The 13,664-nt window shown below is 42.3% G+C and overlaps 2 pseudogenes; both read left to right on the forward strand.

Moving 5' to 3' along the window:
- The first annotated feature begins 4,708 nt into the window (after positions 1-4,708).
- On the forward strand, positions 4,709-5,210 carry LOC149052659 (uncharacterized; annotated as a pseudogene).
- A 1,438-nt stretch (positions 5,211-6,648) lies between these two features.
- LOC149052660 (uncharacterized) lies at positions 6,649-7,949 on the forward strand (annotated as a pseudogene).
- The last annotated feature ends 5,715 nt before the right edge of the window (positions 7,950-13,664 follow it).

The following is a 13,664-nucleotide window of genomic DNA, read 5'->3' on the forward strand; positions in this document are numbered from 1 at the left end:
ATAGTCAGCTTAAATGAAGAAGTAGAAGAAGGAAAGGCGAGTTTAGAGAAGTCAAACCAGAAGAATGATGAAGAGATAAATAAGCTGCGGTTACAGCTATTAAAATACGAAGTCTATCATCGCCGTGAAAACTTGCGTTTCTATGGATTAAGTGAAGAAGGAGAAGCAGAAGATACCAAAGAAACCTTATTGAAATGTCTGGAAAACAGGTTCAAGATGGCCAACGCTTGGGATATTAAGTTTCAAAGGGTTCACAGATTGGGAAAGAGAAGCGACAAGAAAGGCAAGCCATGAGTCATCATAGCACGTTTCCTTCGTTACACCGATCGAGAAGTGGTCTTCTCTCTGCGTGCTTCCCTAGATAAAGAATCTGAAGTCGGAATTGGGCCTGACCTTCCTAAAGATGTGGTGGATATGTGTAAACCTCTTATCCCTAAGATGCCCGAGGTGAGAAAGCAGGGAGAGCACGCGGCCTTCAGCAGAGCAGAACCATATAAACTGTTAATTGACGGTAAACAATTCAATTAACTTTATCTTTGTTTATTCATGGATAACCTTTTAACTAGTTTGCAAGTGCTTACTGCTGGACCTTTGTGTGTACTTATGGTAAGCAATTCCTAAGGTAATGTAAAGGAACCTATTTTTTTTTCTCTCAGAATTGAATGATAGGAGCTCTTAAGATCTCTTATTTCACTTCATTTAGCTCCTCAATAACAAAAGCTTATTTCGCGTGGCTGAAGCGTAGCTTTCAACTGTTCTTTTTTTACTGGCTACGTTTAGAACCTTTAGAACTTTTGGCCTTTTGTTTTATGTAGTGTTGCTTTATGTAGTGTAGTCCGACATCTGCTCTCTCTGAACTAATTTATTATTTATATCAATACGTGATGCCTCTTTTTTTTCTGTTTTTTTCTTTCTTTCTTTCTTTTCTTTTATTCTCGTAGTCCAGTGTAGTGGTATTTTCTTTGTATAATAGAGTAGTGTAATGTAAATTTATGCACGTAGAAATTTGTGATGTATCTTGCGTACTTGTAAAAACTGTAAAAACCCAAAAACAAATAAAATAAAAAAAAAAAAATCTGTTGCGCTATGTGTCAAAGATATTGACTGGTGGATGACAAACAACATGCTAAAGCTCAATAAGGAGAAAAACTAAACTGATTGCAATTAGTTCAAAATTCCACCCAAAGCCTGCCATTTCATATGTGTCAGTTGGTGATGAACAAATACTCCCCAAATCTTCAGCTAGGAATCTCGGTGTCCTATTTGACAATTGCTGTAATATGGTGGAACATGTAAATAAGATCTGCAAAACATCGTACAACCACTTAAGGAACATTTCTAAAATTAGGAAGTACCTCACTGAGGAAACTACGGAAACTCTTGTTCATGCATTTGTTAGTTCAAAACTTGATTATTTTAACTCGTTATTGTATGGCCTCCCTAAGCATATGATAAGTAGTTTGCAGTCTGTGCAAAACACGGCTGCTTGTATCGTTACTTTAACCAAGAAATTTGATCATATCACCCCTGTATTGATTCAACTGCATTGGTTACCTGTTCACTCTCAGATTTTTCTTAAAGTTTTATTGTTAGTTTATAAGGCCCTAAATGGTATGGCACCATTATATATCACGGAATTACTTACTTTGGGTAGTGGCTAGACGTTCCTTGCTTGGAGCCGGTCTAGAAAAGGAAAAATAAGGCGCTTCCTTCCCTCCACTAGTCTGGGTGGACACGTTGGGCAAGTGTTAGCACACCCTTAGCCTCACTTTACCAGGGTTACGCTCCCACTGCCTTGTGGTGGCTAGGGATAGCCAAAGGCTAAGGGAGCGAACCTCGACAGAAAAACCGGAGTGGAGCCCCGTAAGGCAGTTTTGACGCTATATCATTTACTGGCAACTCCTGCAGTCAACCTAGTCCCGAATGTACTGGCCCTGCCTTTCCTTCGGACTCTAACAGCAAGACCAAGAGGGGGATTCTGGGACTTGGGCAAACCAGTATCTCCATATCAACCGCCCAGGCAAGCCCATGAAGAGGCAACTTCAGCATGCCCTACGGCTTCGCCAGGCATGGAAACAAACCGGGGAGTGGCAGTTACCAGTTCTAAGTTATGGCTTGATTGGTGTAGAGCCAGACGCCAGGGGCCATTCCTGACAGTGGGAGGGGCTTTTTAGCCCCATCGGATAGCTACTGCCCGCTTAAACTGGGCAGCCCCCAGTCAATAAGGTGCTTTCCCGCCACTGCCCACCTGTCTTGCTGGGGTGAGCAGGACTTAAGTCTGGAAACAGTCTAACAAGTGGCCTGCGACTTATTCAGCTAAGAATCAAGGATCTATTAGAAGAAGACCAGCTCTTACACTTGGGAGTTGGAACGTTCGAACGATGCTGACCAGACTTACCAAGGACATACGCGACATTGATGGGGCACGCAAAACAGCTGTCATCAGCAGAGAATTGGTTAGGCTCAAAGTTGATATCGCTGCTTTACAGGAACTGTGCATAGCTGGTTGCGGAAGCCTAACAGAAAAGGAATACACATTTTTCTGGGAGGGTAGAGATGAAGATGAGCCCAGAGTACATGGAGTTGGTTTTGCTGTTAGCAACAAGCTAGTACATATGGTGGAACCAGGCTCAACCAAGTCTGAGCGCATCATGCACATAAAACTCAATACTGATCTAGGTCCCACCAACTTGCTTTATGTCAACGCTCCAACCCTGACTTCGAGTACCAATACCTCTGTATTACAAACACATTCTTTGGCGTGAAGCTGCACCATAGGTTCTCATGGATGCACCCCAGATCTAAAAACTGGCACCAATTCGACCTCATCATCTCAAGACGGGAACACCTTAATAACATTTGTACTACAAGGGCATACCACAGTGCTGATTGTGACTCTGATCACTCTCTTGTCTGCACAAAGATCCAGTTACGTCCAAAGAAGTTCCATCGCATCAAACAATCTGCTACACTTTGCATTAATGCTTCTGCTACCGCCATCCCTGAAAATGTCTCTATTTTAAACGAAATCCTGAGCTCGAAACTCGGAGACTGCCTGGAGCTTAACACAGAGGACCACTGGAGCCATATTAAGGACACCACCCTTGCTGCAGCATTAAAGGCCATTGGCAAGAATGTACGCAACAGCCAGGATTGGTTCAGTGCAAACATCATGACTCTTCAGCTGCTCATCGAAGCAAAGAGGAATGCCCTGCAGAACTACCAGCGTAATCCATCATCTAGCTCTGTGGAAGCACTTCGGGAGGCCAGGCGTCGTGCGAATGTGAAATGTAAGATCTGTGCTAACAACTTTTGGATGAATCTCTGTGCTGAAATCCAGTCAGCTGCTGACACTGGAAATTCTAGGGGCATGTTTGAGGGTATCAAGAAGGCGATTGGACCTACACAGTCCAAGTCCTCACCACTCAAAACATCAACTGGTGAAATCATTACTGATAAATCAAGACTGATTGGTAATGAGATGCCTGTTAATGAGATGCCTGAGATGACCTTTGATAATGAGATGGGAGATGGTGCCGTTCCAGATGAAAATCACCTGATTGTTCATGGAGTCTTACGTGTCACAGGTGGCAAGGACCATGTCCTTTGACCACCCTCCACGCCAGCAGAGAGCTCCAACTTTCGAAAATGTGATGCCTCAGTGGCCAAAAGCCGCTTTGTTCACTCAGAACAAGAATACAACGGACAAGTCAGTCTTCTATGCCATCACAAGCGCCGAAATCGACGCGTCAGATTCACTGCTTGCAATGTAAAATGAATGGGGAGGTGATTGTGGCACACAGGTTCAACTAATTAGCATGGCCACTCCAAAACGTGCTCTCTTCATGGGGGCAATATTCTTCCTTGTCACTGCTACAATTAACGTCTCTCTATTACAAGTTCATAGCACTACAATTTGCCCTTCATCTACCACTGATTTTTTTGGAACATTTTATTACAGAACTATTGGACCTTGGAACAATTTAGACCCCTCGAGCCATTCAGTTCAAGTTTTTAAACGCATCTTAAAGAATAAGCTTTTAGACAATTTTGTAAATACTCCCTAAACTTCATTTATTTTTAGTATTTTTCTCCACTACAAAGTTTAGATAATGTTGTAAATGTTTCTTAAATTTAATCAATTTTAATTGTGTAGTTACTAGTAACTTTAGTACTTTAAATAATTGTTCCTGAAAAGCCCCATTGGGGAGGTAACAATAAAGTATGTATGTATGTATTGTGACATTCAAGTCTATCTCAGCCAAAGAGAAAATCCTCCCCCTCAATTCTTTACGAGTTGACACAACATTTTGCAGTACAAGACGTCGATAAACCTCTTTCTTTCCTCACCATATATGACGCCCCCTTTGAGCTTTCAGACCTGGCCATTATTAAAGGTCTCGCTCCCTTTTGCAAAGTCCTGCATTACCCCTATGGCAAACACTCTTTGGCCCCAAACATCTAGAACGGTCTCCACCATTATTGTGTATGAATATTCAAGCCGATCCCCAGCTTCCTCCAGTTTGGGAAATATCAGATATTCATCAAACACAACTCCCAAGTACCAACCTGTCATAAATGTAATTGTCCTGGTCATTTCAGTAAGGTGTGTCCCAATCGTGTGTGTTTTAACTGTGAGTGTATCGGCCACGAGGCCCGTGATTGTCCTTCTCCTGTGTAGTGTTGTATTTGTAAGGAGGAAGGCCATATGGGCATTAACTGCACTTATTCTCGGTTTTGCTCGACGGTTTCTCGAACAGATGAGCAGGAAGATGTCATAGTGGAGTCTGATGAAGATGATCGTTTGAGCAATTGATCGTATGGTCGCAGCGAAGATTATTTACTTCCCACCGCCTCCCCTCTAATTTCTGAAAGTGCCCACTACTGAAATTTCTACTCCTTGTGATGCTATCTTATCTGGTTCTAGCAACTCACCTTCGGTTTCTTTGCCCGATTACCCAATTCTAAATTCTGATGGCCTCTTAAACTCTGTTGAATCTGTGCCTGATCCGCCACGTCATCGAATTCCTGCGATTCTCTTTTGACCGCTTCCAGACATTCCTCCTCACCTGTTGCTGCCAAACCAATGCCTCCTCCTCCTTCTCAACCCCTTGGAATCCGGTATGGAAGTCACCGTCGATTTGAAAAGGAAATTGGTGGACGCATCACCAGAACATACCCAGAAAGGGAAGAAAAAAACCTTCAAATAAGTGAATTTATGTGTTATCATGTGCAAATCTTTTTTTCCAATTTTAATCCTACCAAATGTGTAGTCATGAGAATTTCACATAACAAAGACAAAAGGTCCACACGGTACAATATATCAGGTACTGAGTTAAGAAATGTATCTAATGATAAAGATCTTGGAGTTTTTATGGCGAGCAAAACAGCAAAGTCAGTTTTTGAAGCCCTCGCAAGCGCCGAAATCGACGCATCGAAGATTGCCTATTTACAACATAAAATGAACGGGGAGGTTATCGCTACTTTTATGTCTATCTCGGCCAAAGAGAAATTCCTTCGGCTCAATTCTTTGCAAGTGGACACTGAACATTTTGCACTCCAAGATGTCCACAACCCTCTATCTTTTCTTACTATATACGATGCTCCTTTTGAACTTTCCAACCTGGCTATCATCAAACGTCTCGCACCTTACTGTGAGGTTTTGCATTACCGCCATGGTAAACATTCTTTGGCACCGAATATCTACATTGGCCTCCACCATTATCGTGTCAGAATCTCTAAACCGATCCCCAGCTTCCTCCGGTTTGGGAAATATCAAATCTTTGTCAAACATAATTCCCAAGTTCCAACCTGTCGTCAATGTAACTGTCCTGGTCGTTTTAGTAACGTGTGTCCCAATCGTGTGTGTTTTAACTGTGAGTGTTTCGGCCACAAGGCCCGTGATTGTCTACCTCCTGTGTTGTGTTATACTTATAGATAGGAAGGTCATATGGGGATTAACTGTACCTATTCTTGGTTCTGTTCAACGGTTTCTCGAACAAACGAGCAGGAAGATGTCGCGGTGGAGTCTGATGACGATGATGGTCTGAGCAATTGCTCATATGGTCGCCGGGAAGACTATTTACTTCCTGCCTCTCCTTTAACTTCTGAAACTTCTCCCCCCGGCTGATGTGCCCGCTGATGAAATTTCTTCTCTTCATGATGCTGTCTTATCTGATTCTAGTGACTCGCCTTCGGTTTCTTCGCCTGATTCCCCAATCCTTAATTCTGATGGCCTCTTAAACTCTGTTGAATCTGTGCCTGATCCACTGCGGTATCAAATTCCTGCTCTTCTCTCTGATTCTCTTTTGACTGCTTCCAGACGTTCCTCCTCACCTGTTGCTGCAAAACCGATGCCTCCTCCTCCTTCTCAACCTGTTCCCGATCCTCCTTCATCATCGCTCTACCCCCTGGATACTGGTATGGATGTCACCGTCGATTTGAAAAGGAAATTGGCGACCTGCTACTATCCACCATAAACTGTGGGAAGGATCCCTCGACCACCCCCTCACCCAGGGCATGCTTCGGCATCCCTTCTCGGCCTTTTGGCTAGATCAGGCACACAAGTAAGTGTATTTTTATTTATGCCCAGTGCGATATTGTGTTAGTCTTTTTTTCTTCATGAGTGATAAAGTTATTTGTCAAGAGATGGATGTTGGAAATAGTGGAACGCCTGTTACGATTGTTAATGAGATGCCTGCGACTGATTTGAATAATGAGATGCCTGTGAGTACAGATGATATGGAAAATAGTGAAGACCGCCATGTTGTTAACGGCGACTCGTACGCGTCGCGGGCGGCGAGAACTGTGTCGTATGAATACCCACCACGACAGGAAAGAGCCCGATACTCGGAAATTGTGATGCCCCAGCGGCCACGAACAGCGTTTTTTACGCCAAGTAAAAATACATCGGCAAAGTCGGTTTTTGAAGCCCTGGAGCAAGCCAAAATTGACCCGGCGGAAATTGCATGTCTACAGAGAAAGATGAACGGAGAGGTCACTGTCACCTTTAAGTCTATTTTGGCAAAAGAGAAGTTTCTATGCCTCAACTCGCTCCGGGTAGATGCCGAGCATTTTGCTCTGCAGGACGTGGACAAGCCTTTGACCTTTCTAACAATCTACGACGCTCCCTTCGAACTTTCATATCTCGCAATCATCAAGCGCCTTTCACCAGATTGCGAAGTCCTTCATTACCGTCGGGGCAAGCATTCGTTGGCCCCAAATATTTATAATGGTCTCCGTCATTACCGCGTCAGGATTTCGTAACCGATCCCCAGCTTCTTCCGTTTTGGTAAGTTTCAAGTCTTTGTAAAACATAGTTCTCAAGTCCCTACGTGTCATAAGTGTAATCGTCCTGGTCACTTTAGTAATGTTTGTCCTAACCGTGTGTGCTTTAATTGTGAGGGTCTCGGCCACGAGGCCCGTGATTGTCCTTGTCCTGTTTTGTGCTGTCTGTGTAAGGAGGAAGGTCATCTGGGGATCAATTGTACATACTCGTGGTTGTTCTACGGTCTCTCCAACCGACGAGCAGGACGATGTCGCGGTAGAATCTGACGACAATGATGGTTTGAGAGATTGCTCCTATGGTCGAGGCACAGATTATCTACTTCCCGCCTCCCCATTAATCTCTGAAACTCCTTCCCCCGCTGATGTGCCTGTTGACGATACTTCTTCTATTCCTGATGCTGTTTTATTCGACTCTAGCGATTCGCCTTTGGTTTCTTCTCCCGATTCTCCAGTTCTTATTCTCCTTCTCTTCTTTCTGAACCTGTCGCCGATCCTTCTTCATCGCCGCCCGACTCCTTGGACAACGGTATGGACGTCACCATGGACCTGAAGAGGAAATTGGCGGACGCGTCCCTGAAGCGCACAAAGAAAGGAAAGAAAAAACCTGCTCATAAGTGAGTTTAGTTTTCATGCGTGAGTCTTTTTTTCCAAGAGTTTTCTTTTTAAGCTTTTAACTGTTAATGCAAGGGGCTTTGCTAACCCCCTTACTCATAATTTTCATCGATCAAGTCTTCCAATTGTGATGTTTGTTTTGTTCAAGAAACTTTAGTCAGTTCCGAATCCACTATTAACTCCCTGTCTCGCAGATGGCTGGGCTGTAGTTTTTGGTCTCCAGCCTCTGGTAGACAGGGTTGTGTGGTCACTTTGATTTCATCCAAATGTTCAGATGAAATTGTCTCTTGGAAAAAGGACTCACAGTTGTATTGTCAGTATTTTGATCAGGAACAACGATGTAGATGTTAATTTAGTTAAAATTTACCCTCCCACTAATGTTGCAGAGCGAAAGATTTTCTTTGATTCTCTTCACGTATTTTTAATTCCTTCGGCTGCAATCATCATCGGATGTAATAACATATTAGACCTAGTACTGACGACAAACAGTGACCTGATAAATAACTAGGAAGTCAGTGAACCATTCTCTGACCATAATTCAATAACATTCATTGTAAACACTTGCCCCTACCAACAAGAAATCTCAACGAAAGAAAATCACGCATTTAACAAGGCAGACTGGAGCCATCTAAGATCTCTGTTCAGTTACTCACCCTGGTACTTAACTTTAGAACAACAGGACATTAATGTTAACTGAGAAGTATGGAAAGATCTTTATTTCACAGTGGTTAACGAAAGTATTCCCAAGTACCGGCACAAAAGAAAAAACATTGCTCCATGGATTACGAAGGACTTAATTAAATTGAGCAGGAAAAAGAAACAGCTTTACAAAAAAGCTAAAAAAATCCAACAGCAAGGATCACTGGGTCGCTTACTGTACTTTGAACAACACTTTGAAAAAGAAATGTAACTTGGCCAAATGGAGCCATCTTAAAGCACTCGCTGATAAATTACAAGTAGAGAATAATTCCAAGCCGTTTTGGAACTACATGAGATCAATAAGAAAAGGTACTAACGACCTAGTGTTCCTAAAAGAAGGAAGTGCTGAAATCGCAGGTGATCAAGAGATTGCACAACATATGAATGCATATTTTGCATCAGTATTCACACATGAACAAAGGACTCTTCTGGAATTTGATTATGTTCTCGATGAAAAGTTATGCAATGTATTAGGTACACCTAACGAAGTGGAAAACATCTGAAAAACCTAAACATACACAAGTCTCCAGGTCCTGATAAATTATTGCCTCGTATTCTAAAGGAATGCGCACTGGAACTATCTACATCACTTTGTAATCTATTCAACAAGTCGTTTCAATCTGGCTCGCTACCCAGTGACTGGAAAACTGCACATATTCCAGTCCACAAAAAGGGATCAAAACACAAAAAGGAAAACTATCGTCAAATCTCGCTTACATCCATCATTAGCAAAATAGCGGAGAAGATTGTAACATCAAGAGTTGTCTCATTCTGGACTGAACATCAACTACTAAACCCAAACCAATTTGGCTACTTGGAAGGCAGATCAACAGTGTCGCGACTCTTAAGCTGTTATAACGACTGGTGCTTAACAAGAAATTCGTCAAAAGCGTCTGATGTAATATTTCTGGACCTGTCAAAAGCATTTGACAATTTCACATAACAAAGACAAAAGGTCCACACGGTATAATATATTGGGCACCGAGTTAAGAAATGTATCTAATTGTAAAGATCTTGGAGTTATTATGGTGAGTGATCTGAAATGGTCAAAACATGTGGAACAAATAGCTCACAAAGCAAATAGGGTTCTTGGCCTATTTAAGCGCACAGTAGGCGGCAAAAATAAAGATATTTTCTCAAATTTGTACAAAACCCTGGTTCGTCCAATCTTGGAGTATGCTTGCCTGGTGTGGTCACCTCACCTAGCCAAATACATCCATGAAATTGAGAAGATACAAAGAAGAGCTTCGAGAATCGCTTTAAACCAAAGAAGACAAGAAATGGTGTACGAGGAGAGGTGTAGAATTCTTAAATGAACCTCTTTAGAACAAAGGAGATATTTTCTTTCCCTGGTGGAATGTTATAAAATCGTATTCAATCTGAATGGATTAAATTTCAGCGATTATTTTGAACTGTGCAGGAACACAGTTTAAATTAAAAAAGTTTAAATTAAGATTGAAGAATCATATGAATGTTTATTGAATGGCAATTTTATATTTGTTTATGATACTTATCTGTTTTTCACTTGACTTTTTTATATTTCTAGTACTAGTTTTTAAATAGTGACCTTAAATAAATTTATATTTTTTTCTTTAGGAGACCCTTGACATAGGGCTAACCCTCTGGGTTTCCTTTTTCTTAATAACTACGTTTTTGTATGTTATTCTGAAATAAAGTATTGTATCTGATCACTTCTTGGCCTTATGGCTCAGATCAAGTAAGTGCTTTCTTGGAGGGTTTATATATTTCATTCACTTTATGTTCTTTGGTTATCAGTTCTATGAAGTCAAATTCTCCAATTGAAGTGGATGTAGATAAGATTACGGAGTCTTGTGCTCAAGCTGACGGAGATGAGGATTCGTTATCACCGCTATGCACAAACACTGAAGATACTGAAGACAGAACTGTGGTCAATGGGGAGAGCTATGTGTCACAAGCAGCCCGCACAGTTTCTTTTGGAGAACGGCCATGCCATACAGTGCCGGTTTACAATGTTTCTGTCTTGTGCGATTACGGTGTATTCTTTGTGCCTTGTCAGTCCTGTGTCTGTGCAGAGGGGAGGGAAGGAGGGGTCCTTAAAGACATAACGTGTCCTAAAAATCTATCGCACGATGTTTTAGGTCCGTAGGTGTATGTATCTAGCGATAAAATCTTACAGTAAGGAGATACCAAATGGATCAGCCTCTGTGACTGTCTGCGGGACTCACAAGGGCTTGTGGGGGACACCTGCAACCTGCTTCTATCCATCATAAACCATGGGAAGCATCCCTCAACCACCCCCCTCACCAAGGGCATGCTTCGGCATTGCTTCTTGGCCTTTTGGCTAAAACAAGTGAGTTGTTGCTGCGCCCTTTTGGGTTTCGTAAGTTTATTAACCTAAGCTTTTCTTCGATTTTTGGTTATTTAGTTCACATGTCAGTTGATTCAAGTGAGGCAATTGTATTAGAAATGTCTATGCCATATGAGGACTTTAGTGTCAGAGAATAATAAGGATGTATTATTGCCTTTGCCACCTGAAGATGATGGTATGCTCATTGGGAGTGTTGTGAATGGGGATTTGTACATGTTGAGAGCTGCTCTACCGTCTTGTTTAGCTCACCGCCTTGCAGACAGCCCACTGTATCCTTGAAAAATGTTATGCCGCAGTGCCCTAAGACAGCCTTTTTTACACCGGCAAGATCGGTTTTTGAAGCACTTACCAACACAGATATTGATGCCAGCAAAATTCATTGTTTCCTTTTCCCTAATGTTTTTAACAGCCTCCGGCATTATCGCGTTCAAATTATCAAACCTATCCCAAGTTTTCTCTGGTTCGGGAAGTACCAAATTTTCTTGACTATCAATCCCAAGTACCAACTTGTTGTAAATCCAACCACGCCGGTCATTTTAGTAGCACCTGCCCAAATAAGATCTGCTTCAACTGTGACCAACTTGGCCATAAACCCTGTGAATGTTCTCTGCCAACCTTATGCTGCATTTGCAAAGAAGGGCACTTGGGTGTCAATTGTGATTATTCCTGGTTCTTCCCCACAATTGCTCCAAAGGATGAATTAGCCGATGGTCGGGGTGAGGAGTGTTTACCCCTTTCGTCTGCACTGCCTGCCATTCCTTATATTTCTGCTGTTTCTGAACAATCTCCTTCTCCTGTCGTGTTACCCACCGCTGATGCCACCCCATCTTGCTCTAATGACTTACCTGCTACTGACATTTCCTCGCCTGTTTCACCAATGCTAAATTCTGATGGCCTCTTAACTTTGATCGCATCTCCGCAGGATCCACCTCAACATCAAATTCCTGCTCTTTTACCTGATTCTCCTGCGGCCTGTTCTCATCGATCGACTTTGCCAATTCCTGTTTCTGGACACACCAAATCTTCAGCATCTGTGCAGCCTGCTCCTGTCGATCCTTCTGCTCCTGTTTTGGAGTCTGACATGGAGGTCACTCATGATTTAAAACGAAAAATCAGCAGACAGGTGACGACAATAAAAATTCTGTCGTTTTTTGGACATGATACCAATACAGACAATTGGCAACCGAAACTCAAGAAATGAGAGAAACATCTCGATATCTGGAAATGTCGCTCTCTCTCTCATCAGCAAATCACCTATAATCAATGTCATAGGTACTAGCAAACTTCTTCATCTTTGTACTGTTTTGTGTGTCCCTAAATGGGTTATTACTTGGGCTTTCCGAAGGAAACACCTGAGGTGTAAATTCGGCTTCGTTTTTTCTTTCTTCTTTTCTTTTTTGCATTCAGATACAAAACACAGTTCCACTACAGGTCTACAACAGCGAAGTCTGTACAGGATGCTCTTGCAAACGCCGATATAGAAGTTACGGAGATTCATTGTTTTTAGTCTGTTGCTTCTAAGGAGAAATTCCTCCGCTTAAATTTGCTTGAAGTTGGTTCCACGGCCAATGTTATGAGCCAGTTATGGGAAAGGCTGCCGCGATATCTACGTAGTAAGTGGACTGAAAGAGTTAGCAGGATTAGGAGTGTCAAGGGACAGACAGCTAGCCTTAATGACTTTTGCCAATTTGTATCAGAGCAAGCCAATTTAGCGACAGACCCAATCTATTCCGAGGAAGGCATAAGTAAACCGATGAACGCAGTTGACAAGTACCATAAACAGAACGAACGCAAACCCAAGAGAGGAAGGGGTACCAACTTTGCAACAGGCTTGGCAGGAAAGAATGCAGGTGGAGGAAATTCTCACCCCATCAGCTGTACATTGTGCTCTAAGGCGCATCATCTGGACGAATGTGCTGAGTTTCTTAAAAAACCGCTAGTGGAGCAGAGAAGCTTTATCAAACAGAAAGGCTTATGCTTCGGTTGCTATAGTTGTGAACACATTGCTAAGCTTTGCAAAAGTAAAAGAACCTGTCAGATCTGCAATAAGAAACACCCAACGTCACTCCATGATTACAGTTGGAAATCAGAAGAGGCGAAAATGGAAGGTGGAAACGGCCAACATGAGAAATCAGAAGCCAGTAAAAAGAAAACGGAAGAGCGAGTCGTTAACGTGTGTACTGCAATTTGCAATGTGACAGATGCCGGTGACGTACCAGTTGCTATGGGTATTATCCCAGTATGGTTTTACCACAAGGACGATCCAAACAACAAGATATGTGTTTACGCCCTCCTTGATAATGCCAGTGGTGGAACATTCATTAAGGAAGACTTGTTAAGAAGGCTTGGTGTTAAAGGAAGTGAAACCAAACCTTTGCTCACTACTATGCATGGTACCCAAGAAGTCGATACTAAAGCGGTAGATGGGCTAATGGCTTCCCACTTTCAAGATCAAAGTGCTCTGTGAGCAAACTCATGAATTGACAGATGACTTATATGATTTTTTGGATTATGTTTAATGTTATCTGGTTTAGGGAATTTTGTGGTTGATTGTCATATTCAGAGTACGAGCAGTAGTACAGTGTTCGCTAATGTAGCAAAGAAACAAAGTAATAAAAATTTTCATTGACAAGTCTGTGCGACCATCGCCGGTCATCGTGGACATGTCCAGGGGCAATGCCACTGAGTAAATTTGAGGTTTTTTCTGACTCGCGGT

Source organism: Pocillopora damicornis, chromosome 1, assembly GCF_964200805.1.
Source record: "Pocillopora damicornis chromosome 1, jaPocDami1.2, whole genome shotgun sequence".
In the NCBI taxonomy this organism is placed as follows: domain Eukaryota; kingdom Metazoa; phylum Cnidaria; class Anthozoa; order Scleractinia; family Pocilloporidae; genus Pocillopora; species Pocillopora damicornis.